The following is a 25,009-nucleotide window of genomic DNA, read 5'->3' as shown; positions in this document are numbered from 1 at the left end:
TATTAAGAATTTAAGAAAATATAGAAAATTGTTTCCTACATTTATCCATGTATTTATTTGAAGTTGTATGGCTTTCTTTCTGTAGAATTTTATTTCATTTTCCTTTAGCCTGAAGAGTAACCTTTAGTTTTTTTGTTTTGTTTTTCTTTTTGGTAGTACAAGTCTCTTTTTGACAAATTCCCTCAGCTTTCAGTTTTTAAAAAAAGTCCTTATTTGTCTTCATTGTGAAGGATAATATCACAGGATATGAAATTCTATATGGGAAGAATCTTTTTAAAAGAAACAATTTCTTTAAAGTTTTTTGGCTTCCATTATTCTGATGGAAATTCACCTCTCAATATTAACATTTTATATTTTTCTTCTATTGCTCTTAATATTTTCCTCTTTATTAATTATATTCTGAAGTTTGACTCTGATATTCCTGGTTGCAATTTGCTTTGTACTTGCTTGGTGTTTGCTGATCTTGGATATGTAGGTTTCTCTTTTTAATCAAATTTGGAATATTTTTGTGGCAATATTTCCATCAAATTTTTTTTGCACTGATTACTCCTCGTATTCCAATTATACATTTATTAAAATATTTGGTAGCGTCTCACTAAAAATGAAGTTCTACTTATTTCCCCACACTAGATTAATATTTACCTGTCTACCAGTCTATTGATATTCTTTTCTGTCCATTAATTCCAACCTCTTCTAGATTGTCAGCACATTTCTTTCTATTGAATGAATTTTTTCTTGGTTCTGAGTCACATTTTCCTATTTTTTCACTTGCCTGGTATTATTTATTGTGATATAGAAATAATGGATGATACATTGTAAGAACTCTGGATTTTGTTATCTTCCCTGTAAATTGTTAAGTTTTGTTCTAGCAGGCAGTTAATACTGATATGTCACCCTCAAGCTTTCATAATTTGGTTTTATGTTTTGTTAGGGTAGATCTATTTTGTTCTCACTTTTATTTTTAGGATGAATGTATTATTTTTGGCTTTACTCTTAATGCTTTACTAGAATTTATTCCTAAGATTAGCCTTTTTTTCATTTTAATAAAAAGTCGAATATGCTTTAAGGTCTTGCTAATGTTGTAAGACTTGAACTCTAAACTTTTCTACCCCCAAGGTGGGCAGCATCTGCAATCTCTGCTCACTTATTTCAGTTTTCTAATTATTTCCTTCTCAGTCCTTATAATCTCACCTACATAAACTGAATTAAGAGTCAAAAAAAAATTATTTAAAGGGAGTTTATATGCAGATTTGGGGTTTTTCTCTCTTGGTGTTTTCTCCTTCTATATATTCCCCTTGAAATCCACAGCTTCTCTGATTTCCACCATCTGCCTCTGACTTCTAGGTCCAAAAACACTGCAACTATATATTTGTGTTCTATCTGCCTCACATGTAGACTGGTGTTGCCCTCAAGGGGAAAGTAATATACAGTGGCTCTCATCCAACATGGCCCTTGTCTTTCAAGGATCAAAATTCTAGTTTCTTCCTACTTTGGGTCACTTTCCAGTTCCTTTACACAGTTGTCTTTCATATATTTCTCCAGATTTAGAAGTTATCTATGGGAGGATTAATTCAATTTAAACTATCCCATCATCACCAGAACCAGAATCTGAATCATTTTCTCTGTGTGGCTATTCAGCTGCATTTCTGTCTCTCTTTGTGTGTGCTTATGTTAATCTCTGATCCCCTTCCTTCTCCTCCTCTCTTAATAATAGTTGCTGAATTCATATACATTGAAGAACTGGTAGAAACTAGAGAATATGGAGGAGTATAAGATTTATTCCATTCTACATTATTAGAATTATTTCAGTTTGTTTAATCATTCAACAAAAACCTCTTGAGTAACTGTTATGTAGGGAAGACCATGCTGAATAACGATATGGAATTAAAGAGAGACAGATATATGAGTGAGTGAATCACAATAGCATAAATTCAGAGATATCACATTAAATCTGTAAAACAAATTTCAAATATCATTTTATATGTGATTGCTTTTTTATACCTGAGATATTTCTATTTTGTAAGTGTGCTTCATGATGGCTACTCAGTTTTCCATTTGAGAAATGTTAAAAATCAGTTTCCAGGGTCCTACCCTGAGACACTTGGAGATATGATAATGTTTGTTTACTAAGCTCTCTGGGTGGTTCTGATGTCTAGCGAGGTTTGGGAACCATTATTCCTTATTATATATGCATATTAGAATACTTTTGCCCAAAGGCCTAGATAAATCTTATTTCCCAACTATAGTAAGCAAAGGAATATAATCTGTTTGCTTGTCAAGTATGCATTACACAGTGTCTGCACCTTTGAGTTATAAGATTGTGATATTCACCATAGCTCTGATAATTTACAAAGTTACATGCCACAGTAATGCCTTAAAATTGTTCTAGAAAACTCAGTAAGGCATTAAAAGAATTCTTGCACAATTATATGTAAATTGGAAGAATAGAAAGGCCCACTATGAATGACGGTAGTGACCTTACCTGTTTTAGGTCTGACAAGTAGTAAGCAATACATACATTTTGGAAGAATGATTAATTTAGCTTCCGTTCAATAATTATCTATGTTGCATTACTATACAGGGCATGTGCTAAGCTAGTGATAGTGATAGAGAATAAGAAAATGAAAAAAGAATAACTCTTGCTTTCACGGTAGTAAAATTCTTATACTGTCATATCAGGAAAGGAATATGTCTGCTCATTTGCCATTGTTTTTTCCTCTGAATTCTCGTCGCTTGGAATGCATATAGTTGGTCTAGTGAGGACACGTCTCTCTATATATGTATGTATGAAAGGCTAATTTCTGACCAAATAACTGGTTAGAAGCTAGGATTATTCTATGCTTTTTGCTGCAGAGTTGAAAGAAGAAACATTGGTTTGAAAAAACATCTTCACAAATAAGAAATGTGTTTGTTTTATCTTTTGTTTTCACCATTTTGATCCACACTGTGAAATAGTCTTTCCTACGTATTTCATTGCTGGAACCAAAATCATGTTAAAATAGCTTGCATTTAAGGTAGATGTCTTCACCAGAATCGTGGTGTTTCACAAACAAACTAGACTATGAGGGTGGCACATGTTTCTTTCTCTGTACTCAATCTGCCAAAATTGACATCCTCCCTTGGGCCTCAGGGAAAGAGGTGTAGTTTGATTGATTGATTTTTGGCTAAAGAACTTTGAAGAGAAACCCTGATTGTGGGCTAGGGAATTGTATCAGACAAACTAGCATAGGAGTCTCAAAAGTGACCAGAAGAATTCATGCCAGGAGGCACTAGGCACTCTGGAGAAATAATTATGTAAGAATCTGTTCTTACCAGCAGTTAATCAAATATTTAGCCATACTCTGGAATTTCATTTAATTTCTGAAAAAACTATCAACTTCTATTAATGTCCTCTTTGTAGGATTCAATTTTTTAAAAAATGGCATGTATAGGATTTCAATGGATGCATATAAGATAAAGCTGTCAAATGTTACTTTATTACTTTATATACAATTATGGTGGATTTTCTGATCTATTTCTTAAGAAACCACATTATAGGTAGTATGTGAGTTTCCTGTAACTCTCTTTCAAGAAAATTTCAGGAGTGTTGATCTGAATTCAGGATGTAGACCTAATTGACAAGACTATGTATGGTCTTGGTGGTGAAGGCTTTGTATGATGGAAATATCAGGTTCCTCTTTCAAAAAATTAAACCCTCTCAGACATATAGAACTTTAAAGTGATTCAATGATAGTGTGTGACGTTATGCTACATTAGATTTTAAAAACTTAATGCCAGTATCATTTTCAAAGGATTCCAACACTATAATCTTTAATGCACAAATAAAAGTGTGATAATAACACTTCCATGATAAACTAATACACAAATCCAAACAGTGATTTGTATTATTTCTTATGAAAGTATAATTAACTTTCATTTACAAGAAATAAGGCTTATTCTCTAAATGACTCTTGAAAGCAAGGACTGTCTATATCCTTTACAAAAATTTGTCATTAAAAAAAAGAAAAAGAAAACACTTCTAAATAAATGTATTCAAAGTCTAAAATTGAACAACAATTAAAGGTAAATTAAGAAATATTAAATTTACTGAAAAGATCCAGGATTGGACAGAAAAAATATATGTATCCTAATATGTGCTATAACATTGGACCTTATAATGGGTCATAGTATTAAAAAACAAAATTACTGTCCTTAGGATAAATTATATGATGTTAAGGGAAAATGGTTATTTTGACTTTTATTTCTATTATCTGTCAGAGGATGTCAGAATGCAAAGCAGTCACTTGGCATTATTGGTCATTCTAAACATTGCCTACCTATGGAATGGATATTTAATGAAATTTAATTCACATAGAGAGTTAGGGAATGACTAATTTAACTATTAGAGCTATTTAATAAAATGTTTTCTGCCCTAGAATATTTGTGAAACAAAAAGAAGTAAGGAATGTTATTTAGATTGATTCAGGCAGTTCTTCATTCTGATTTAAGGCAGCTCTAAACAAAAAGAGGACTTCATTTGTGCTTTGAATCTATCACCTCACTTTTTTTTTTTAGTAAGTTTATCTGAATGTCAACAAAAATTACAAGTAAGCATTACTAAACAAGTCTGATTAGATATTTTTTAAAAGTTTTTAATTATATAAAATTTGCCCTCATTGAGACCTAATTGTGTTTCACATAATCAGTAAGTATGTGTTAAACAAATGAATGCAAAATCCTGTCAAGTCTTCCTCTAAAATACATCTGAGATCTGTCTGTTTTTTTCACATCTACCCTCACTCTCCTGGTCCAATGATACAGTTTCCTAAATGGTCTCCTCTCAGCACTTTTGATTCAATATGAAGTATCCAGAACTTCCTCTGAAAGCATGTATCGGATCATGTTACTTTCTCTTCAGTCATTTCTCTTTTCACTAAGAATTAAATTAAAAATCCTTACTGTGCCATTGAAAGTTACTTAGGATTCTTACTACCTTGCCATATGCCATAGGTTAGCTCCAATCACATTGACCGTTTTAGAAAAATGTACGTCCCAGAACTTATCTTATAACTGGAAGTTTGTACCTTTAGAATCATTATCTAATTGCCCCTACATCCCACCCCCACCTCTGGGGCAACTATAAATATGATTTCTGTTTTATAAGTTCGTTTGTTTTTTGTTTTTGTTTTTGTTAGATTCCACATGTAAATAAGACCATATAGTATTTGTCTGTCTCTGTCAGACTTATTTCACTTAGCATAATGCCCTGAAGGTCTATCCATGTTGTCACAAATGTGAGGGTTTCCTCCTTTTTTATGACCAATTTAAAATAAATTAACATTAACCTGAGATACTTTAGGCAAAAGTTCTGAAGCAGCAGTCATCCAAAAGAGAAATATTAAATGGAAATTAAGTTCAGTATATGTACATTTTTTCAGGCTCTGGTATTCATTTTGGTGACATAACAACATTCTGCCATGTGGCAAATTTTGAAAAATGGCAAAAGACTTAGAGAGCCATTTGTGTTGAGAAACACACAGACAGACACACACACACACACACACACACACACAAACCCCTTTTAGGCCCCAACGCCTAAAATATTTACTACCTGGACCTTTAAAGAGAAGTTTTCCAACCCTGTAATACTTCAACTCTCAGTTTATGTCAAGTAGCACTGGATGCTTGGATACCTTCTATTAAGAATCTTTCATGGGCTCTGCATATTGTCATAGGGCTCAAAAGGGAACAACTTCTATTTGTTGCCCTAAGATAGCCATTCGCTAAAAAGTACCTACACAACCTAAAAGAGTTAATCAATTTTCAAAAGGCCTATTTTAACCTCCCTACATGTGTGAGTGCACTGAATCTAGAGCAGTGATAAAGAACAAAAATTGGGTCAGCGGTAGTTGACTATATTTGACATGAAAGGCCGTGCTAGGTGGGAGTTCAGCAAACACATAAAAGTTTTAGCTTTCAGAGAAAAGATCCCCCGTATTCAATAATACAGTTTGGAGAGAGCAGCACATCAGGCATGAGGTAGATACAGAAAGCTGGGATAAAAAGCACCTCAGGAATTGTACATCCAGGTGAGAATAAAAGGACCTGAAGGAAGGCAATGCGGGGAACAAACATTCAGGGAGGAAACCAAGAAATAAGAGCTCATGGAAACAAAGTGCAACAGAGAATGGAAGAAGAAATAGAAGAAAGGCACCAGAGCAGAGTAATCTTGTTACTCAGGTTTCCTTTATGAAAAGGCCAGGTAGCCTGGCCAGGAGTTTATAGCTCTACAAGCCTCTGTGCTGAATGTTAATTTTTCAAACAGCATTCTTACTTTGCCTCATCACAAATTGCACCTGCTCTCCCACTCAGATACAGGCTTGTTCAGACCTTGCCTGTTTTAATCCTTATTTTCTTCTTTCCCCATTCTTTTGAATTAATCAGCCAGTCACTTGAAACCACTTCTGTGACTTGAGTCGACTTGAATCTGAATGACATTTGATGTCTTTCTTTGATTTCCTTTGGATCTTCTTCTATCCAGTATTCTGACTTGAATTCAGTCCCAAATGAATGGCGCAATTCTTGATTTTGCCCTTTATTTTTTTCATACTTACTTCATATATAGAATTATGATTCGTAATTCTAGAAGGCCCAGTGTTCTTCTTTAATAACTTTATGATATAACCTTCTATGTCCTAATGGAATTTACAAACAATATTAAACACTTATTTTTATTGCTTAAAATGAAGATATCCTAACAGTAACCAACAAAAGAAATAAATAGTGATTATAATTGTCTTTCAATATGTAACTGCTTTGGCATAGCTACATTAGAATGAGTAATGAGATGGTCATTTCCTTGTTTTCATATGTAGAACAAATAGTAATGAATCAGCCATAAATTCAAATTGATGACTCAAATGCCCAAAACTGGCATTGCCACCCATGATGTGATTTATCTAGAAGTGTTAATATTGCAACAAAGTAAAATATATTCCATCTGTTTATATGGTATTATATTCCTGGAAAATTTAATGAATATTAAAATTCAGAAAAAAAAACATATGTTTAAATGTTATATAGAAATATATTTTAGGATTATATTTCCACAACATGTTTTGTTCATTAAAAAATATGCTTAAATATATTTGAAAACTCCATGGAATGCAGTACGATGTTTTGATAAGCAGGATATTCCAGAATAGTGTAGCAATACTAGCATACTTGCCTATCGCCTTCCTATCCTTGACAGTGGTGCCCACGTCATTGTGACAAAAAAATAATAACACACTGAGGACATTGCGCTCCATTAAGATAGACTGAGGAGCAAAGAACGTCACCTTCCTGTTGTCTGCTCCTACCTTGTTGTTGTGCTATAGTTCTGGAGCCCTGATTAGAAAGCTTCACACTGTGGAGAGTAAATATCCTGGGGAAATTCTAGAAGTAAAACGATATTTCTGACAGAATAATTTATTTCTAAGGCTTAAATTTAGTAGGAATTGAAGGCAGAAAACAGGAGAGGGGTTAATTATGACTAGAAGGAGCACATCAGTGAGAAAGAGAACAGTTCTGGACATGGGGAACCATGACCGTTTAGATACATAGATCATTATTACATGCACATAATACTAAATCCAACAATAAGATTAGAGTAGGTGCTCAAAAAATCCTCTGATAGTTTGCATCAGTGACTTCTAGATGGAAGAAACAGTGGTTGTTGAACACTTCATTGGTTTATATTTGGAGTTTCTGTTCAAAACATTGACAATGATCCTAACAGCCCAACAACAATTAATGCGTTTTCCAGGGGATGATAATCATATTCATGAGTTTTCTTTAAGTTTAAATTTTAATTAGAAATCAAATGTAAGTCAGTTTATTTCGCTTCAAGCCTGAAGCACAGGTTGTTATCCGTAAATGGTAAGGTTCCTGAGGTGAAATACAAAACGGTGAAATGCCAACAACTTGTAAATTTTGAGAGGATTTTATTTATTAATGTATCTGAAACCTCAAATAAAAGCATAACATAAACACGACAGAAAAAGCAAATGGCATGTCCACTAGAAACTGGAATAGGATAATTCGTGGATTTATAATATCTTTATCTGTTAGATATATTTGTAGGAAAACTGATCAATCCTTACAATTCTCTTTCTGTTCTCCTCCTACTTTTTACCCTTCTCCTTATCACACGTGCTAGATCCTAAATATCCTCACCCTTTTTGTGCTTCTTTGTGGGACACTTTTTTTTTTTAATCTGCCAGCTTTTTTATCAATGTCAGCATTTCTAATTTCTCTGATAGTATGAAGCAATCTCAAAATATCTTGTTTTAAAATTTCAATCAAAGGAATGTTGTATTGAAATCTGGAGGATTATCAGAGATTGTGAGCTTTAGTTTCAATGTCATATCACTATTTTTCCTAAAGGACCAGAAAGATAATACACAAGAGAATTTGGTGGGGTAATTGGTGAAAGAGACAAGTATCAGGAAAACCCATGTGGTGGACATCTGACCACAACTCCTCTGTCAGGCCGTGTAGTACCGCCTGAGGGTTGGGCATGAAATAGAACCTAAGCTTCAATCTTTCAGTCAGACCTGGGATAAATCACTTAACACAGATATCCATTTCCTTGTTTTTAAAATGACAAAATGCTTTTTTTCTCCCAGAAAATAAAGTAACTAGAAATCTTTAAATGAGATTTTTGAGTTTGATTTTATTAATAAAGTATTATTTTCTCTTAAGAATAATGATTCTGGGGCATTTATCCCCCAAGCCACTATCCATCAGGAGAGGAGAAAGCATTCATAATGGTTACCTTTATTTCAAATGATTTATTGTTAATGCTGAATATATTTCTTAATGACCCCAAGCTTGAGTAGTGCTGTGAAACAACAAAACTTGATGTTTGAGATTTATTTTTACGTTCAGATAAAATTTCAAGTATGCTACAAGCAATTAAAGTATGGGGGAAGCCTTTGTTCCCATTTAGACCTTCTACAAATTTTTAAAAATATATCACCGTCTCTCCAACATGAAATAGTTTCCAGCTGGGAAACTATGTTACAGTAAAGCAATGGGGACTGAGTCAGGTTGAAAAGCTTGTCCATAGAAATCACCTAGGAACTTTATAAGGCAAAGTATAAGAAAGACATTTACACTAAAAAAATACTGGCTTTTGGTGGTAACTGATTATTATTAAGAAGAATGACATCAGACTTGAATATTAGAAGAGACAATAGCCACAATTCTTATTAAAATGGCCTGCAAAGAAAAAAGCTAATAAAAATAGGAAAAAAAATTTAAAGACAAGGAAAAACGGGATCTGGACATTTGTAGATGGCTCCTAGGTATTGTTTTCTTATGAAACAGTTGATTGATTCATGGATATCAAGTACAATGCCAGAGCCTCAGGCTGTGCCTGCTGCTTTTGTACCATCTCACTCACCAAACTCACATGAAGTATCTTCCTACATTTCAGTAAGCAGTGGATTAACTTGGGTTTGCACAAAGATTTCTCAAACAGCTCTTCCTTTAGGTAACTGTCATTTTTACGTTTTCCTCTGCCTTACACACAGACATACATGTTTTTTACATTTGGTCTCACTTTGAATCGTTAAAAGCTAAAATATAACATTCAAATTAGAAAGAAACGAGAATATACATTTAAGATTTAGAGAGGGAAATTGGACCATAATTCCTGCATGTGATTTTCACACAGTATAAAAGCACTCAAAATTGTGTGTGTATGTGTTTGTGTTTGTTTGTGTGTGTGTGTAAATTTTAATTTCTGTGTCGGTATTAAAAAGTATCTCACAATCACTATTTTGAAGACCAATGTTACTGGCTTTGAGGATTAGTAATATGTATTGATTTAGGTTTTTCTTCACCAACAGGAGACTAAACTGGAAGTTACAAAATATATACTAGTGAGTTTTCAACAGCCATCTTTTCTTATATAAAGAACTGTGCATAGAAAGGCAGTGAGCTGACATGGACTCTCTCCCTCATTCTATCAAACAATAACAGAGCAACATTGAATACCTCACTTTACTTGATTGGCTGATTTTAATATTCCCTTCAGCTCTAACCTTCCTTATTACTGTTTATAGCTTATTATATGTATATGAGCATATTTCTTTATAATAGACATGACGTCTATTACATTGAAAGATCTAAGAACTAGAGTCATGTTCTCTACCCAATTGTGCAGAATTAGTCACGTAAAGAACACAGGTGTAGGTGATGTCAGTGAAAATGGCAGAGTAAGGAATTCTGGGGGTCCATTCCTCCCAGAACTACTGATCAATCTAGAAAAAACTGTCAGAATCAATCTTACCAGAAATCAAAGAGATAGTGTAGTGCATCCCACCATCCGCGGTTTCATTTTCCAGTTTTGCTCTCCATGGTTTCAGTTACCCACAACCAGCCATGGTCTGAAAATATTAAATGGAAAATTCCAGGAATTATCAGTTTGTATGTTTTAAATTGTATGCTGTTCTGAGTAGCATGATTAAATCCTTGTACACAAAAATTCATAACAGCACAATTCACAGTAGGCAAGAGGTGGAATAACCCAAGCGTTCATCAACTGAAGAATAGATAAATGGAAAATGGTCTATCCATGCCCTAGAATATCAATCAGATATAAAAAGGAATGAAATGATATATGCTACAGTGTGGATGAATCCCAAAAACATTATGCTAAGTGAAGGAAACTAGACACAACAGATCACGTATTATACTATGCCATTTACACGAAATATCCAGACTAGGCAAATCCATGGAGACAGAAAACAGACTAGGGATTCCAGGGTTGGGGAGAAGGAAGGAATGGACAACTGCTTATTGAGTACAGGTTCCCTTTGGGGGAGATAAAAACATCTTGGAACTAAATACAATCTTAATGATATATATATAATATATATATATATATATATATATATATATATATATATATATATATGTTGGTGCAAAAGTAATTGCGGCTTTTGCAATTATTTTTAACTGTTTAAACCACAATTACTTTTGCATCAACCTAATTGGTGTGTGTATATATATATATATATATATATATATAATATATACATATATATATTATATATATATAATATAACTTTTGGCAGTATTTACAATTAGTGAGTTTTATTAGTACAAATTTTCTAGAAATTTTATGTATAGATATTTTATTTAGATCACAGTCACTATATAAAATAATGCATTCCAGTGATCAATTAATCCTCTACTAATATAAGGGAATTCTGTTGCAAGCCATCATTAGGGAAAAGATTTAGGCTGACTTAAAGACAAGATGACACCAAGATACATACAAATGATCTGGTAATGTGCCTGTCTTGCCCGTAGTCTATAAGCTCCTAAAGAGAAGAAGAAAGGTTAATAATGCCCATAATAAACCTGTATAACAAACCACCTCTTAAACAATAATTTATTCTCTCTATTCTACAGGTGGGTTGAGCTGGGTCTATTTTACATTTCTCCATTTTTCAAGGAATTATCGATCTGAACAAGGCATGTTCTTTGCATTTTGATTTCAGAAACACAAAAAAGCGAACAGAAACTCATAAGGCTTCTCAAATCTTAGTTTTGAAACTGCCACACACTCGCATCTGTCCACATGCCAATGGCAATCAGTTTTAAGTCCAAGTTCAAAGTCAAGGGACAAAAAATATGCAAACAGTGATAAGGTTATAGTAAAGGTGTGGATGCACAATGGGGTAAAATTTGGTCTACTAATTTATGTTACCACAGGAAATAAAATGTCATATTTTTCCTCCTAGAACATGGCATAGTGACTACTACCTAGCCGAGAACAAGTAATACATGTCTATTAAACTGAATGGAATTGAAGTATTATTTTTGACTCAAATCTGTATTGGGTGTTACTGACTGCAGTAGCTCTGGTTAAGTTGAAGAAATGGGGATATTTTAGCCAACATTTCGTTTAGCCCATAGAATTGATGGGAAGTTTGGGAAAAAATGTCTGAGAAAATATAGGAACCAGGATAACACTAGTGAAATGAACACAAAATATTTCATCAAATTTATCTGGGTAGTGTTGCTAAAATGATTTTAATACATGTGGATATCAGTAGAGTATATATTCTAGGAAGGCAGGGTTTTTTTGTTTTTTGTTTTGTTTTTTGTTAAATCTCTTCTATACACTGATTTGGATCTCTAGAAAGTGCCTGACACAGAGTAGTGTCTTAACAAATTAACAAATACGATGAGTAAATATGTTTAATGAGTAAATATGTTTCCTTCCTTGTACTGCTTTAATCAGATTTAAAGTTCTGGGAGATAAAATCTAACTGCCTAAATTAGTTCCCATAACCTATCAGATGACTACTAACTTACCTTTATTTACCATTTCCTGGATTCTGCATACAAAGGGTAGAAATAATTCCCCAAAATGAAATTGGGTGATTACATATGTACATGTACAGTACATTGATCATATTGCCAGCCTACTTAAAAATCTGATGACATTTGATTGTATATATATATATAATAGTGCAAACCTCTTTCATGTGAGTCTTCAAAACCTAGTCATCTTATTTCTTTCCAGGCTTAGCCCATATCACTATTTTATACCGAGTCTCTAGCCTTTCTGACTGTACCATAGCATGCCATGTTACCTCATGCTTTTTTAATGTATTAGAGTATAAGCTAAGCTACTATTAAAAGAGCACAGTAAATTCAGCAGCTGTGATGAGGTACAATTTTATTTCTGTCTCATGTGAAAGTCCAAATTTAAGCAGACAGTCCAGAGTGGACTGGGACCAGGTCCCTTCTGGTCCTTCTATTGGGTTGTTCCACCATTTCCTGGGATAGAGCCCTCATCTTCACAGTTAAAGCTGACTCAATATCACATTGTATGCTTTTCAATATAATAAGGAGGAAAGAGAAGCAGCAAAGAATAAATGCCTTATAAAAAAAGATATGACCAGGAAGATGCAAACATGACTTCTGCTTATCTCCTGCTGTCCTGAATGTAGTTACATGGCCATATCTAGCCAGACAAAAAATATTAGGAAACAGTTATTTAAAAAAAAAAGAGGGGGAATGGATACTGAAGGACAATTAATAATCTCTATCACGAATGTTTTTGCAAATTTTTCTTCCCGAAATGCTATACTTCCTCTTCCCCTTGCCTGTGGTATCTATAAGTGCTTTTTGTTCTGGGAATTTTTTTTCTAACTGCTCCATGGAGATTTAGTTCCTCCATTTTAGAACTTTGGCACCTTCACTTTGGAACTTACTGCTTCCTCCTCCATCTCCTTGAAAATAAAAAACTTAACTTACATATACGTGTATTTCCAGTGCCTAGGTCTGTTCATTTTTGTTGAAAAATCATGAAATCTTAAGAGTACATTTTCACTCCAATTTACTATCAGATCACAAAATATTATTCATGCTCGTTGTGAGCTGGTGTTATATTGGGAAGCATTAAGAGTGGGAAATAATATGCAAATAATTTTTGCCTTCAACCTTAGTCTTAGTTAAATGGGTTCACTGAAGGTTAACAACAACAAAAAGCCTAAATTTCCACTGATATCTCTGGATGCAAATTTTCTTTGGTAAGGCCAGTTTGGTGTTCTTTATTAAAAAACCTATACTGCACAGGGGTGTATTGTTAAGAGACATTTAAATGCAGAAGGCATTATTATAATGTATGCCTTGAACATGTCTAAAGAATATTTTAGGAATAACGTTCATGATAACTCAGTATGCAAAGCAATATACTTCTTCTGAGGCTGGTTGTATTCCAAAGTGGAACTGAAAACTAAGTTCATCACTGAAGAAGTCATTCTTTACATTTATGCTTCAAAATCCTATTCACTACTTGGTGCTTTGAAAAGTCTCAGGTACTTTTTTTTTTTTTTTTCAGTGTAGTTTATGTCTGTGAAAGTCTTAATTATTGAAGCAATTCTTTAATGATGAACAAAATTTTTAATACATAATTAATACAAAGAGGCTCAAGCTGACATAAAAAGTTTCATCATACCAGCTTAACTTTTTTGTCCATTAAAGTAAAAGATACTTTTTAAAAGTAAAAGCAAGTATTCCTTTAAAAACAGAAATCACTATGAGATTGGAGGTTATTTTCTAGTTCTTTACATGAGACCTAAGAATTTCTCGATAGGACGGAAAAATCCAGTTAAACTGCAAATTTAGTTTCATATAGGTCACAAGAAAAGCTGCTGGGCTAAGCAATTGTTGGAGCTTTTTATTTTTCTAATTTCAGATTCATTTAAAAGAGTATATGTGAAGATTCATCAGGATATTTTAGAGCAGTTGTCTCACTTATACTCGTGTCTGTATATCTTCTCCAGTATAATCTGAGTTCCTAAAAAGAAAATGTTGCATCTTCTTGAGTTTCGAACCCTGGGAAATTTTTCTAATATTATCTCTTCTTGCTTTTCATTGTCTTGGAGACTTTTTTTTGTATCACCAAATGGACAGCCCACAACAGAACTAGAAAAATGCCACCAGAACTCTGAACCAAACAACAGATAGGACGGGGGGAAGGCATTTTTTTACTGCCCAGCCTGATTAAAAATATTGAGCCACAGCTAAACAGAATGTCCCACTGTTAATAACAAAAGATTGACCCAGTGTTCTTGAAGTTCTTAATATGTAGATACGCATACATATTAAAACATTTCATCTATCAATTCACATATTTTCTTAGTAACACATTTAACAAACTTATGTTTACATTATTAGCAATAGTTCAACACTAATACTTTTGAAATGATACATGCAAGATTAAGCACAGATTTAAGAAGATATCAAACATAACTCTTTCAGAATTGTGGCCCTGTGACTTGTTAGATGGTAATTTAAAAGTTTTTCTGGAAACTATTTTAAATTTGAATGACATATTAGTATGAGATGGAGTGAAATGTAAGCCCCATCTCACAACATTTTCCAAACTCATTATACTGTTCAGCTTTCACCATATTTTCTGTCATAGTCTTCTAATTGAATTTAAGTTAGTTGAAGACTTTTATTCGTAATGTCTATTTGATTAATTCTATAGTGCTTTTTTTCTTAAGTTCAACTTTTAAAAATGATCTTAGTCTTCATTATCACAGGTTTTATACTTCAAGTCTGTTTGTTTTCTCCGTGTATCAGTCTGTACTCAGTCAGTACTACTATGAGTCTTATGAAATAAGGAATCTATCATAGAAATGAAAAATTAAACAATTGTAGAATGAACGAGCGAAATAAAAGCATAAAAGGATGGTTGAAGGATAAGAAAACACCATTAAGCAGCTATATTACAGGGGAATGAGCCTGAGCTTCAAGGAGATCTGGAAGAATAGGCACATCTATCTGCTTAGTGGGACCATGAAGAGAGGTGGATGTTTATGGCAGGCTGTTATCTCTACATGGTTACCACATAGGAGTTTTCAGCAAAGTGTGTGGTGGGGAGCCTTATGTCATTGTTGGTATACAGGGCTGGAACTCACAAAGGAGAGGGCAGGAGCAAGGGAAAACCTCTGGAAACTCTGTATTTGAATCTCACTGCCTCTAACCAACAGCATTCGGAACATAAAGGTTCTGCTTTTCTTACACCTGCCAAACCTCACACAACTACTTTTGCCAAATCTAACTTGAAATCATAAAGTAAAGGAGATTCTGGGAAATGTAGTTCTCAACATAATGAAGTTGACAATAAAACAGTCCACTTAGCTCATCCCTCGTCAACTTGATGTCCACACAGACCTTTTTAACCATCTTTAACTCCCACATAGTCACAACAAAGTCATGCTTCTTCTATTATACACACAAACCCCTACTTCATACACTCACAAATACTCCGACATTCTCCCCAAACATGATATCCTGAAGCCCAATTTATCTCTCGTTAGATGAGTTTCTCTTCTACTAGTCACTTCCCCTCCTGATATTCTGTAACTTAAATACTGAGATATAAGGTTGAGTATTATTATTAACACATATTAGTAGGGAAATGGGAGAGGGAAAAACAAAAATAATCTCCAATCTCTCCAGAAAGAAAGAAAGAAAGAAAAAGAGAGAGAGAGAGAGAGAGAGAGAGAGAGAGAGAGAGAGAGAGAAAAGTAGAAAGATACAGGTATGTAGATCTAGATACACATATATATTATGTATTAATGGACTTTGTTTATTTTTTTTAATTTTATTTATTATTTATTTATTTATTTATTTATTTATTTATTTTTAATCTGTGCCTGTTTAAATAATCTTTGTTTATAGTCACAGAGATATATTTCTATATTGTTCTTTAACTTTAAAAAATGCTTTTCATGCTAAGATTATTGTGTATTTTTTAATTGATTTTAGAAGTAAGAGTATCCCTCAATTGGAATCCAAATCTCAACAGCAATATTTGGTAGGGGCCCAGAATTCATCCTCAGTTTTGGTGAGATGTCTCTGATCCTTCCTTCTCTCAGCATCTACAGCCTGGGGACCTCAGGTTTTACTCTGTCATTTCCCCCCCTGTACAAGAAGCCCAGGGTCATAGGTCATACTTTACTCCCTGGGCTATAATCCCCATAAGATTGTATACATATTCCTCTTTCTAACACCATTTGCCACATCTCGCCATTTCCTTAACTTCCATTATGCTGTGTTAAATACAAGGTCAATAATAAAAGCCTCCTCAATATGTAGGCTCTCCTGTGAATATTTCCTTCATATCTTTCATTTTCTGGACTTTGTTTATGATCATAGGTACTACATACTTCTTCTTTCTTTTATTACCCCTCTGAATATACTTACACACAGTCTGGAACCCTCCTTTTGGATCAGTACTGAGTGTGTACAATTCATTAAAGGAAAATGTTACAGAATTCCTTGTGAGTCTTCCACTTGCTAGAGCATTTTTGTTCCATGTAACAATAAAGATAGGGTTTTTTGTTTTTCTTATTTGCTTTACATTGTTTGCTTTCAATGACAATTAAGAGGGTAGGCAGGTAGATAGATAGACAGATAGAAAGACAGACAGACAGATAGCACCAAGCAGTGATTCCTGAAAAAGAAAAAAATAATGAAGTTGGTGATTTATTGTTTTTAAGTTCAATAATTTCTCCAAAAGCTCTACTCCCGTTCTCCCTTATTTCCTAAGCAGAGATATTTTCAGTGAGTTATGATTACTGACTATAACTTGAAAATTTATTCCTTTGCAATAAATATCTTTATTGGAAAATATTCACCTCCAAAGTGTGGCCAATAAGCCTGTAAAATGCAACGACCGTAGTATAATTACACTCCTCCTTATTAAAATGTTCAACCATTTGCTACAGATGCACACTTCACGGTTATGGAAAGGGGTAATTTGTTTAATAATATATTCACCCAGCTACGCATAATGTAATTTAATCAGTACATTATATGCAGGCTTCAAATGTAAAATATCTCAAATGATCAAAATGAATTATTAACAGTTTACACTCATCAAACCCTCATGGGGGAGGGGGAGAGATGGAGATTCATCTTCTTCCTTTATAAATCTTTTACCTTTCTCCTACATCTGAAGATTAATATTCTGAAAACCACCTGCCATATCAAACAATGGAATAATAACTTTACCCGTGGTAGACAAAATCAAAGCTATTCTGATGATTTGACACTGGTTTGTTCATTCTGTAAGTTCATGTCATTTGAGAATAATATATCAGTAAGTTCTTATTTAGGTCAAAATCTGTTGTTCTCTCATACCCTAGAGTGAATCTATTACATATCCTTCAGCCCTAGTTGGAAAGTATCCTAATCTGATCTTTTTTTTTTTTTTTTTTTAACTGATGTTACCTTGGTCCAAGCAACCATCATTTCTCACCTGGATTATTGCTACAGGCACGTTTCATTTTTCTGCTTCTGTTCTTGCCTCTATTAAGTATATTCTCAATTCAAAAGCCAGAATGATGCTATTTAAACAAAATCCATTTCTTCACACCCCTCTGCTAAAAATTCTCAAGTGGCTCTTCGTGTAACAAAGAGTAAAAGCCAAAGTCCTAGAATGATCAAAAAAACATTGTTATCTGTCCCCAACTGTATTTCTGACTTCATTACTCTCAATCCCTGCTACTCTCTCCATCGTTCACACTGATCCAGTTTCATTGGCCTCCTCTCAGTTTTTTCAACACACCAGACATCTTTCTACCTTAGACCCGTTACATTGCATTCATATGGAATGTCCTTTCCTCAGATATTCTAATACTTTACTCCTTCATCTCCTGCGGGTGAAGGACATTTATCAACATCACCTCCATAGTGAGGCCTTCCCTAATAGCCCCATCCAAAATTGCAACGCCTGATCCTTCTCTATTCCACTCTGCTATATGTTCTTTTCTTCTTGGTCCTTATCACTTTCTACCACCTTTTACTTATGTATCTACTATAGCTCTTTTTGTCTGAGTATTTCAATGTTGTATCTCTAACACTTGGTATACAGTAACATTTAGTAAATTAGTAGGTTACCAAAGATAATGAACATCAACAACAAGTCTCATCTATACACATACCTTGAATGTGCACTCAAATATAGTTATTCTCTTTTGGCATGATGGTAGTAGGGGGAAAAAAGTCCCCAAATTTGAATCATAAGCTAAGCATTTTAAAATGCTATGTTAGTTACCAGTTGCCTCATAAAAATTCACCCCAAAACTCTGTGGTTAAAACAATAAACATTAATTTATTAATAACTTTAGTTCATAGGACTGTAGGTCAGTTGGATAGATCTATTGATTTGTTTATGGTTTACCTGATCTTGACTAATCTTGCTCGTGGGTCTATGGTCAGCTGGTTGACTGAGGATTCACTGATACAAGGTAGCTTTCAGCTGAGATGAATTGGCTCTGTACCACCGAAATTCTCATCCTCCAGCAGGCTAAGCTGGACTTGTTCACATGGTAATCACATGGTCCAAGCAAGAAAGTGAAATGCACAGGGTCTCTTGAGGTCTAGGATTAGGATTGACACACCTTTCTTTCTACAACATTCTATTAGCCAAGACAAATCCTAAGGAATCCCAGATTCAAGGGGGTAAGAAAAATATTACATCCTTGATGGAGGAGCTGCAAAAGCCACATTGCAAAGAATATTTACCATATAAGCACTTCAAAAATACAGCTCACAATATCACAATGATCATGAATCACTAAATCTTGATAATATGGAAATTTCAAGAGATAACCTCTTTGCATACCACACAATTGTATTATTATTTTCTTTCCAATTATTAACTATATATCTCTTCTGTGTACAGGTTCTATTGTGACCAAGATTAGATTATACAGTAATAATATTCAGAATTTTCTGATTCTATTTTCATATTCTCAATGACACCTGTAGTATAAAGTTTAACCCCTTTTTAAAGAGGAATATTTATTAAGGCCAATGATTATTAATGTGGAAGAATATTTTTAATAAAACCATTTATATACAACTTTAGCAGGGACTTTACAAAGGAAGAATTGAAATGAAGCATACATTAAAACCATATTAGAAAAACAGCATTGTGATACCAAGTAATACCTATTAGAATGGCAAAAATCTGGAATACTGACACCACCAAGTGATGATAAGGCTATGGAGAAATAGGAACTCTCATTCATTGCTTGTGGGAATGCAAAATGGTATAGCCACTTTGGGTGACAATGTGTCAGTTTCTTACAAAATGAAACATTCTAAACACACAATCTAGCAATCATGCTTTTTTGGTATTGACCCAAAGGAGCAGAAAACAATGTTCACACACCCAAAAATATCTTCACAAGGATACATACAGTAGCTTTATTCATAATTGCCAAAACTTGGATACCACCAAGATGTTCTTCAGTAGGTAAATGGATCAATTGGTACATCAGAAAATATTATTTAGTATGAAAAAGAAATGAGCTATTGAAAAGACATGGGGGAATCTAAATGCATGTTATTGAGAGAAGCAAATCTGAAAAGGCAATATACTGTATTTATCCATCTATCTGACGTTCCGGAAAAAGTAAAACTATAGAGACAGTAAAAAGATCAGTGGTGGAGCTGTGATTCAAAATGGTAGTATAGGTAAATGCTCTGCCAGTCACCTCCCTAATGTAAAAGATCACATTAAAATCACAACTAAATTACAGGACAGTCAACCTCTAGAATCATCGAAAGACTAGCTGAACAGAACCCCTACTACTAGGGATATAAAGAGAAGGCCACATCAAGACTAGTAGGAGCGGCAGAGACACAAAATGGGCTGACCCCAAACACACAGGTAGTGGTTGAGCACTGGGAGGGACACCTCAGTGGGAGAGGTCCCCCATGAAGAGGGAGGGGTCCCAGTCCCACACTGGGCTCTCCAGCCCAGGGGTCCTGTGCCAGAAAAAGGAAGGCACACAACAAGTAAAAATAAGAAAAGATTACATCCATTTGTCCTGGCAAGATAGAAGGTGGCAGACAACCCAGATGTCCTCTAAAAGGGTCCATGTACAGAGTCACTGACTTGCGAGCACTCACTCTGGGCTCCAGAAGAGTGGTGGCAACTCGAGAGACACCAGAGACATTCAGGGAAAGGCTGTACTATGTGGCTTCAGGACTAGAAGGACAGCCATCATTATCCCTGGGTGGAAACCACCCCACACGTAGTGTACAGGAGGGCACCATCTTTCCTGTGTTGAAATCTCCCCAAACAGCCAATTCTGAGACTGCACTGGTCTTGTAAAATCTGCACATGTACATACCACCTTCATGACTCCCTGGGACCTTACCTCACTCAACTAGTGCTAATGTGGTATGACCAGGGGCACTCCTGGCTTCTGGGTGGCCAGCAATCAGTGGATTGCCAGCAGTGGCTTGAGGAAGTTTTGATGGCAGGCAAACGGTCATAGCTTGTACTGCATCCTTTCCTGGTTGGCTCTTGGAAATCTGTGAGCCTTAGGCAAGTGACAGCTGGCTGTGGAGATCTCTGGGCATTTTTCAGGGTGGCCACAAACTCAGCACTGGTGCAACTGAATCTGCTTTAACTTTGTGAAAACCACCAGCCACACCCAATAACTCCCTGGGACCCAGCCCCAAAAACCTCAGGCAGCATTGCCAGGGGCACTGTCAACAGTGGGTCACCAACCTGGCCCACATAGCTAAGGAGTCTTTTTCAGTGGCTGAGCCTTTCAGAAAGCCAGCAGGTGGCAACAGGCCTAGTGGAACGATGGGAATTTTGCTAAGCTACCACAGGCCTAAGACTGGTGGTGGCTGGCCTCAGTTCACAGTGAGGTACCTCCACACACTTCCAGGTCCAGTGCAGGCAACAACCAACTGCATAAAGCTATGTAGCTCCTATCAGGTAACACCAGGCAGGTCACAGGCAAAGCTGAAATTGGCCTGCATGGGAACCCCTCCCAAGAGGCATCAGAAAGAACACTCAGAGGCTGGCCTCCGACTACACCAGAACACTACCCGATTAGCTCCACAAGCAACATACCCAAAGGATATTCTAAACCAGGGGTGTCCAAACTTTTTTCAGTGTTTTTCACCAAGGGCCATATGCAGTAAAATACACAAACAGCCGGGCCACTCACTCGAGGTGAAGTACGTATTGCCTCACCTGGTTTATTTAAATAAATTAAATATATTTTTGGAATTTGCTGCAGGCCAATAAAAAATGGATTGCCGGCTGCAGTTGGCCCGCGGGCTACAGTCTGGACACCCCTGTTCTAAGCAGACACAAGAGCACACTAGGGCACCCCCTCTGACAGGTCAGCCCCTACACTGCAACTCATATGCTGTGACATAGCTAATCTTCATAGCCAGTCTGCCTGAGAGTCAGTCTCACTCACTGACATGCCAAAAGCAAGCAAGGTTTCAATTACAACAGAAGAATACACACAACACACATAAGCGACATTCATGGAACACAAGCACAGGCAATCAGGGAGATTGCACCACTGGACAAAACAGGACACCTACTACATAAGGGCACCCAGCAAAGACTGACCAACATAGGAGATCTGCCTAGCATATAGAAGCAAACACAAAGAGGTATCCAGAATGAGGAAACAAATATGTCCCAAATAAAAGAAAAGGGGAAAACTCCAGAAATGAAACTAAATGAAATGGAGGCAAACAACCTACAAGAAACAGAGTTTAAAACACTGGTTTATAAGAATGCTTAAGGAACTTAGTGAGAACTTCAACAAAGAGATAGTAAGCATAAAGAAGGATACAGAAACCATAAAACAGAACCAGTCAGGAATAAACAAATACAATAACTGAAATGAAGAATACACTAGAAGGAGTCAACAGCAGCTTATGTGAAGCAGAGGATCGAATCAGTGATTTACAAGATAAGGTAGAGCAAAACACTCCATGAAAACAAAAAAAGAAAACGGAGTGGCTGGTTAGCTGTTGTTTAGAGCGTGGTGCTAATAATGCCAAGGTTGCCGGTTCAATCCCTGCAAGGGACACTGTGAGCCATGCCCTCCTTAAAAAAAAAAGATAAACGTCTAAGTAAAAGAAAAACAAACAAAAACAAACAAACAAAAAAAAACTCATAGATATAGACAATAGTTTAGTGGTTACAAGAGGGTAAGGGGTGGGGGGTGGGAGAGGAGGGTAAGGGGGATCAAATATATGGTGATGGAAGGAGAACTGACTCTGGGTGGTGAACACACAATGTAATTTATAGATGATGTGATACAGAATTGTACACCTGGAATCTATGTAATTTTACTAACAATTGTCACCCCAATAAATTAAAAAAAAATGCTAGGAAAAAAAAAGATAAAAGAAAAAAAAGTGATGGTAGTTTTAGGGACCTCTGGGACATCAAACATAACAACATTCACATCAGAGGAGTACAAGAAGAAGAGAGGGAGCAAGGGATTGAGAACCTATTTGAAGAAATAATGATTGACAACTTCTCTAACGTGGCAAAGGAAATAGACATACAAACCCAGGAAATGCAGAGAGTCCCAAACAAGATGAATCCAAACAGGCCCACACCAAGAAACATCATAATTAAAATGGCAAATGTTAAAGACAAATAGAGAATCCTAAAAGCAGCAAGAGAAAGACAACCAGTTACTTCCAAGGAAGCTCCCATAAGACTATCAGCTGGTTTCTCAACAGAAACTTTGCGGGCCAGAAGGGAGTGGCAGGAAATACTCAAAGTAATGAAAAGCAAAGGCCTACAACCAACAGCATCCTACCAGCAAATCTATCATATAAAATCAAAAGAGAGATAAATAGATTTCCAGACAAGAAAAAGCTAAAAGAGTTCATTCCCACCAAAGCAGTATTACAAGAAATCCCAAGGGGACTTCTTTAAGAAAAAGAAGAGGGGAGGAGGAACAAAAGAACAAAAATAGGAATAATAAAATGAAAATAACTATGTACCTATCAATAATCACTTTAAATGTGAATGTATTGAATGCCCCAATCAAAAAACATAGGGTAGCTGAATGGATAAGAAAACAAAACCTAAACATGTGTTGTCTTCAAGAGACCACATCAGATTGAAAAATACACATAAAGCAAATGTATAAAGGTGGAAAAAGATATTTCACAAAAATAAAAATGAGAAAAAAAAAGCTGGGATAGCTTAATGTCAGAAAAATTAGACATTAAAATGAAGACTATAATAAGAGACAAAGAAGGACATTACATAATTATAAAGATATCAATCCAATAAGAAGACATAACCCTGTTAAACATCTATGCACCTAACATAGGAGCAACTAAATATATAAAACAAATATTGACTGACATAAAGGGAGAAATTAACAGTAACATAATCATATTATGTAATTTTAACATTGACACCAGTAGACAGATATTCCAGACAGAAAATCAACAAGTAAACAGTGGCATTAAGTGGCACACTAGACCAGATTATTTTATTTGATATTTTTGGTGCATTTTAAACCCAAGCAGGAGAATGTACATTCTTTTCAAGTGCACATGGAACATTTTCCAGGATAGAACACATTAGGCCAGAAAACAAGTCTCAATGAATTTAAGAAGACTGAAATCACACCAAGCATCTTCTCTGACCAAAATGGTGTAAAACGAGAAATCAATTTTAAAAAAGTGAATAACATAGAAACAGATGGAGACAAAATAACATGCTACTAAACAATGAATGGGCTAACAATGAGATCAAGGAAGCAATAAAAAAATACCTTGAGACAAACATAAATGAAAACAAAATGACCCAAATCTACGGGTCACAGCAAAAGCAGTCCTAAGGGAGAAATTCATAGTAATTCAAGCCTACCTCAAGAAACCAGAAAAATATTAATGTAACCTGACACCTAAAGGAACCAAAGTAAACAAAACAAAACAAACAAACGAACAAACAATCCAGCAAACAAAGCCCAACATGAGTATAGGCAAGGAAATAATAAAGATCACAGTGGAAATAAATGAAATAGACGCTAAAAAACAATATAAATAATCAAGGAAACTAAGAGCTGGTTCTTTGAAAAGATAAACCAAATTGATAAACCTTTAGCCAGACTCACAAAGGAAAAAGAGAAAGGATCCAAATAAATAAAATCAGAAATGAAAGAGAAGAAGTGGCAATAGACACCACAGAAATACAAAAGATTTTAAGAAAATGCTGTGAGCAATTATATGCCAACAAATTGGACAGTTTGAAAAAAAAAGAATAAATTCCTAGAAACATACAATATTCCAAGGTTGAAACAAAAAGAAAAAGAAAGTCTGAACTGACTGATTACTACTAACAAAATCAAATTAGTAATCAACAGATTCCCAACAAACAAAAATCCTGGGCAAGATGGCTTCACAGGTGAATTTCACCAAACATTCAAAAAAGAACACTTACTCTTCTCAAACTATTCCAAAAAATTAAATAAGAGGGAAGGCTCCCAAGCTCATTGTACAAGGCTACTATTATCCTGATACCCAAACCAGAAAAAGACATTACAAAAAAGAAAGCTATAGGCCAATATTCCTAATGAACAGAGATGTAAACATTCTCAACAAAATATTAGCAAACCGAATTCAGCAATCATTATAA

This window comes from Rhinolophus ferrumequinum, chromosome 11 (genome assembly GCF_004115265.2).
Source record: "Rhinolophus ferrumequinum isolate MPI-CBG mRhiFer1 chromosome 11, mRhiFer1_v1.p, whole genome shotgun sequence".
NCBI lineage: Eukaryota > Metazoa > Chordata > Mammalia > Chiroptera > Rhinolophidae > Rhinolophus > Rhinolophus ferrumequinum.
Note: the sequence above shows the minus strand (reverse complement) of the source record.